Source organism: Salvelinus fontinalis, chromosome 23 (assembly GCF_029448725.1).
Source record: "Salvelinus fontinalis isolate EN_2023a chromosome 23, ASM2944872v1, whole genome shotgun sequence".
NCBI classification, from domain to species: domain Eukaryota; kingdom Metazoa; phylum Chordata; class Actinopteri; order Salmoniformes; family Salmonidae; genus Salvelinus; species Salvelinus fontinalis.
In genome coordinates, this window is record NC_074687.1 from 7234651 (window position 1) to 7241547 (window position 6897).

At 43.1% G+C, this 6897-nt stretch overlaps 1 protein-coding gene across 1 annotated transcript in view; it reads left to right on the plus strand.

Moving 5' to 3' along the window:
- Positions 1-6897, plus strand: part of LOC129820794 (collagen alpha-1(IV) chain-like) — a gene marked incomplete in the record, with an annotated part of 100811 nt that overhangs the window by 49031 nt on the left and 44883 nt on the right.

A 6897-nucleotide genomic window follows, 5' to 3' on the forward strand; every position in this document is an offset into this window, starting at 1 on the left:
AGATGAAAACTTACCTCAGAGAGTGAGCTCCAGGTTTCTGGAGGGATGACATATGTTCTGGAGTAGCGATGAGTTCTGGAATTTTCTAGTGTTCAACTTTTGCCCCATCTGCAAGACTCATTGATCCATTCTTTAGTCTAGAATAGATCAATGAGTACTGAATATATGTTTAGTAGTTTGCATCTTTGTGCATACAGTATCTGGGTATGTGTGTGTGTGTGTTTGTTTGTATTGGTGTGTGTGTGTTTCACTCCCTCATGTTGAGTGTGCGGACCAGACTGCATCTTTACACAGTGTACTTGGTGATGGTGGTGACAGCAAGTGTTTTGGAATTACAACTGTAACACATTCAATGATTTTCATTGAATTGTAATGGGTTTGTTTAATGGACTATGGCATTTTGTCTCTCTCTGTGTTGAGTGTGTTATATAGGGTAATGTTCTGAAGTGGTCCCTACTAGCTGCAGTTCTCCTGTCATCTGGCAAACATATGAGAATCACTCAAAGCCAAGGTTTCTGTATTCACACACACACACACGCACACACACTGATGGATATGTTGTGTTTAAGTGACTTTGAGCATGCCAGAAGGCCTGAGAATTTCTCTAAAGGAATTTTCTAATTTTCTCTTCAGGGAATCGGGGTAATTTGAGAATTCCAGGATTTGTGTCAGACAATGGTGTGGGTATGTGTGTTTGTGTGTTTGTGTGTGTGTGTGTGTGTGTGTTTCTACAGCATATTTGGCTTGTACAGTAATGGTTCCTACAGTAAATTGCTCCTGGTTTATCTCCCATGTCCAGTGACAGTCTCCATGTCAAGGCCATATGTTAGTCTCCTGTCCACAGCTCTCCAATGGGGTTTAACAATGGAAACAGGATCGTTTTGTATTTTCTCTTTAGGGAATCTGGGGTAATTGGGGTTTAACAATGGAAACAGGATCGTTTTGTATTTTCTCTTTAGGGAATCTGGGGTAATTGGGGTTTAACAATGGAAACAGGATCGTTTTGTATGAGATTATCTTCACATGTAGTTTTGCGAGCAGGTTATTATGAGTATGTCTTCAGTGTTGTGTTTTCTATTGGTTATTATGCATAGGACCAGGAGTTTATTCAGACCATGTGACCTGACCAGGGGAAACTCAGGGCCCTAGGTACGATGTAGGATCTTCATTTGAGCCAGTTTGCTACAGCAGGAAAACAATCCTGCAGGAACAGGAAATGTAAAATATTATGTTGATTATAATTAATGGACATTTTTGTAGGGGTTGATATATTTTTCGTAAGGGAAAATCAAGTCTGAAATCTCAAATACACGACAAGTTTCCTGTTGCTGCAGGATTATTTTCCTGCTGTAGCAAACTGATTGAAATGAAGATCCTACATCTGTACCTGGTTGTACCTGGTTGTACCTGGTTGTACCTGGTTGTACCTGGTTGTACCTGGTTATTGTTCAGGGCCATGTACGGCACCAGTGAGAGCGCTGTGTGAGAGTGTGTGTCCTGTTTTCAGAAAATAAATGTCCCCCTGTGGCAAGGTTTTTCAATGCGAACCATCTGAACTGTGTGGTGTGTGTGGTGTGTGAGTGGTGTGCGTGGTGTGTGTGGGTGTGTGTGTGTGATACAGAGGCATCTGGTCCAGGTTATAAGAACAGTCAATATTTCTGCCGTGTAAATGAATACCGTCTGCCCCTAACCCAACAGACATGTTTTACATTTAAATGGCCTCAACAAGTCAGAGCTACAGTAACCCTTAACTAAAGGAAACATGAGACCAATTGGTAGGTTTCTATGCGCTGTATAGGTACTGTACGTATGCGTGCGCATACTGTGTGTGTGCGTGTGCGTGTGCGTGTGTGCGTGTGTGTGTGTGTTTCTGTAAAGTCACTAAGGGAGGCAGAGGGAAGCAGAGATACCAGTACAGCAGTCCAGTGTATGTTTGCCACGTCTTTATTGAACAGAGGAAATTGAACATGTCTGTGTGTAGCTCTTTCCTGCAGTCAAGTGACCTAGTGGCCTCATGGGTGGAATGTTCCAAATATCTTTCTGAATTTCATTATTAATAAATTGCATCTTTTTTTTACACTGAAAATTCTGTGTTTCTATGTCAAAATGTTTAGTTATATTTCAGTCTTCTGTGATGTATATAAAGTGTAATATTGTGATACAAACTGAAAATGTAATACATTTCAACTCTATATCTGACATGGTACAGGTGTCTTCTTTTAAGCCCATAGCCATGTGTGTGAGGTGTATACTTTAGTTTCAAAGTAGATTTGTTTAAGACTACCAAGAAACACTCTGTGTGACCATGATTTAGCCAGTGCAGTAAAAGGTTATTGAACACTAATGTACGTATTTAATCTTGGTCGCAATTCTACTTAGCCATGTGCTGTGTGACTGCTGTGCATAGTTTTCTGTGTATTGACATTGGCAGGGAGAAGCCAGCCTCAGCCAAGCACACAAGCACGACACAAATGGTACGGCACGGCATGGAACCACACACGCACGCACGCACGCACACACGCACGCACACACACACACGCACACACACTGTTTACAGAACTGGTGGCACCAGCCAGCATCCTCGTCTTCCAAGTAAGGCAGTGAGATCCTTCTGCGCTCGTCTCCTTTCCTCCTGCCCTCTTTTCTTTTTCTTGCCCAACTCCAGAGAAGGCTAGGAATGTATTGCTGCATAGCTCACCCCAGCACAGCCAGTCAGAGTTGGTAGAGGAGACATACTTGTCCATTAGTCACTGGCTGTCTACAGTTGGTGGTTGTGGTTACTGATAGTGTGGTCAGAGCAGCTCATGGATAGGTCCCAGCTGTGGTCATGTGAGTGATGGAGGTTGTGGTCATATTACAAGTATATGACATCATTGTCCATACATCAACCACAATATAGAGAAAATTAGGAAAACGTGACCACATAAGAGAGTGAGAGATGTTCCTGATGTCCTTCCTGGATTTTGCTCTACTGAAAGAATGCTAAAACTGCCTTATATCATAATGAATTGCAGTCCTAAGTGTTTGGATTGCAGGACACGTTTTTCTATCCACACACTGGCATGTCCTGTAGCCCACTGAAGGGTTTTGGATTCTCAGAATGTCATTTTGTATTGGAGGGTTCTGTCAGAATAAAGCACTGTTGTCCAGAGGCGTGGGGGGAGTCAGAATGCTTGGAGCTGGTGGCCTTAACAACCTCTCTCTGCTCTGAAGGCATTATGTCTAGTACACACACACACACACACACACACACACACACACACACACACACACACACACACACACACACACACACACACACACACACACACACACACACACACACACACACACACACACACACTCTATACCCACTCCTTCCTAGATCTTCCTGCTATCCCAAATGCCTGAGTCACCTGTGTGTAGGGTGTGTGTAGTGTGTATGCAAATGTGTGTATATATGTGTTGTTAGTTAAATGCTGTCGATCATGTGTGACCGGGTCTGCAACACACAGACAAAGCAACGGTCATTCTCCTTAATGATTACAGGAGCTCATACTGGCCAGCCTGATGAGGCTTGGTGCAGGGCGAGGACTTTATGGCTTTTATGGAGTAAAACGACCCAGATTGTCCATATGGAAGCCATGACCTGCGGTTTAGCGCCGTATGGGCCGGCTGCCATTGGTTAGGCCAGGAGGATAGCCCCTGCTAGTGCTAATTTGACTATAATGGAGCGGGATGGTCTTGGGACTTGATGGTGACTATAATTGAGCCACTGACTGGAAACACTTTGCCTGTGTTGAGATTGAGGCTTATTTTAATGGGATATCTAGGAGACAGTTATGGCGGGGCTATTATTAGGCTAGTTGCCACAGCACCTCATGTGGTGGATTGTAATAGTCTGTTATGTTACACATGTTACACATGGGATTTCAACAGATGAGATGTGATTTAGATTACTGGATGATTTACCATGGTACAATCCTTTCCTATCTCATTCCTTTCCTATCTTCTATTTCCTTGTTCTCACTGATCTGAAAACACTTGATGGGTGATATCACTATGGCGACTTACTCTCTCCAGCCCCACCCAGCGAGGTTCTTTATTGGGCAAAAGTCCTCCAAGGAACCTTAAGAGCTGAGGAAGAAGCATTTAGTAATCTTTATTCCTTTCAGAGCACATTAGCTCAACCGTCCAGAGGGTGGGACACCGATCTGTAGAGATCCTTAAGAGGTTTCTTTCACCTACCCAGTCTCCTTACAGATCAAACCAATGAGAAAACAATTCACCCGAGAGCAACCAGGCATTTGGGAATGGGACCAGTGAGGAGGGTAGAGGCAACTTCATGATTATAATGTTGTGCAATGGTTATCATCTGAGTTGTGGGAAATGGAACCAGACCACATCAGAGGTCATTATGGCTAATTAGAACACATCTCTCTGTGTGCCAAACACTTACAACACAGTACAGACAGGTCAAATAAACCTGAGAGTTGTGCAACCTTACCGTAACTCATTATCCTCTGTTCAAAGGGTCTTTAGCTGATCAGGCTAATGTGGTGAAGATCACATTATCCATACAATGGATACACAAAATCCCCTGGGTCTGGAGAGAGTTGAGATGGAGGTTATCTCCATGGTTTTCCCCTCAGTGAAATACATATCTGTGGGGAAGGAAGAAGGGAAGACCACCTCCCATCCTCTCCCTCCTCATCCATTGTTCAGGAGTTAGCGGGAGAGAGAGAGAGAACATTGACGTTGATGCCGTACACCTGTAGGATACCATATTCTGAGGCTGACCAGACACATACAGAGCAAGAAGACTTTTGTTTAAGTTTCTGAAAACGTCAAAAACAACAGTCTTCTTCTTCCACATTGTGGCCGGCTGATAAGAGTAGTTGAGATAATACCCAGAGCCATTCCACTTCCCTCCAGCTGAGGAGCTGATGAGCTGAGGAAGGCCATGTTGATCTACTCTATCTAAGTGGATGGACAGAGTTAAGAAACACATGTACCTTCAAGCCAGACCTGAAACACTATTTTGACTGACTGCCATTCTATCTCATCCAATACGCTAAGCAATGGTCTGACTGTCTGTACAGCAGAGTCACAATCACGGTGAATGTGTGTGTGTGTGTACAAGTTTGTGTGCACATGCACATGTATATCAGTCTATTGCAGCAACACTTGAGGGAGAGAGGTCTTGGAATGAGGGAACATCCTGCCAGACTCCATGCATAGGGTGAAGTCAGCCACTGAGGGGTTTTGGGTACACTGGGGGTTTGTGGGGCGCGACAGTCAGTGGTTGACGGCTATGATGTGAATGTTGGGGTGTTCCACACTACAGGACATTAGCCAGACGTTAGCCTGACCTGTGGGTTGGATATGCAGGTGTTGACGATGCCTCACACACACCTATTCAAACAGAGTTTAGATGAGGTCATAAACATTGGACAGACATTTCAGGAAAGTGACAGAAGGCGAGTATGCCTGGTAACATCACTCTGCGATAAATTAGTTAATAGACCAATGACAAAGAGAGTTCCAAACCTCTGCCAATAACAGCTAGTTTTAAGTGTTGTGTGTACTGTATGTAGTTTTGTATGTACTGAATATCTAACGGATGGGACCTTTCAAAGTTAGCATTTTCAATCGCTTGTTATAGCACCACCATCTGGCCAATCAGTGTAATTTTAGCTGGATCTCTATGGCAAGATGCATCATTCACACACGTTTCGGCAAGTTTTGGCATCTCATAAGAACGTACAAATGTACGAAAATACAAACTTAGTAACGGACACATATCCATAGTCCTCTCCCTGATTTCATCGTGGGGGACAACTTTTACAGCAAGGTATTTCATTGTTACCCAGAACTGATTTGATATGGATTAAAACTCCTGCATTGGGCATGTTTCTGCACCCATCTGGTCATTTAGCTTTACGGTACCCCCAGTTTACAGCTCAGCTCTAAAGGACATGGCAGTGACTTGAGCCATTAGAAGTGATACCAGCCAAAATGGTCTCTCTCACACACAGTGAGGAAAAAGTAATTCTGCATTTTCATTACAAAAGCACCATGGAAACTAACCGTTTTGATTAGACTCTTTTCAAAGTGTAGATGTTTTGACCAGATCTGTGTCTGATCACAGCTTGTTCCACTGCTTGTCTGTAACAGGAAGAAGGAGAACAGAGGGTAGCTGTGTCATACAGATGCTATGTGAATCGCAGATTAATACGGAAATCCCCTCAGAATGTCACAGTGAGAGGAACCCTGTTTCTCTTAGCCTTAGGACTCTCTCTCCTCTATCTCTCTCTGTCTCTCTGTCTCTCTGTCTCTCTGTCACTCTGTCTCTCTGTCTCTCTGTCTCTCTGTCTCTCTGTCTCTCTCAATTCAATTCAATTCAAGGGACTTTATTGGCATGGGAAACATGTGTTAACATTGCCAAAGCAAGTGAGGTAGACAACACACAAAAGTGAAATAAACAATAAAAATTAACAGCAAACATTACACATACAGAAGCTTCAAAACAATAAAGACATTACAAATGTCATATTATATATATACAATGTTGTAACAATGTACAAATGGCTAAAGTACACAAGGGAAAATAAAAAAGCATAAATATGTATTTACAATGGTGTTTGTTCTTCACTGGTTGCCCTTTTCTTGTGGCAACAGGTCACAAATATCCTACTATACTCTGGTCCTATCACAGTTCCTTCCTACTATACTCTGGTCCTATCACAGTTCCTTCCTGCAATACTCTGGTCCTATCACAGTTCCTTCCTACAATACTCTGGTCCTATCACAGTTCCTTACTGCTATACTATACTCTCTCTCTCTCTCTCTCTCTCTCTCTCTCTCTCTCTCTCTCTCTCTCTCTCTCTCTCTCTCTCTCTCTCTTCTCTCTCTCTC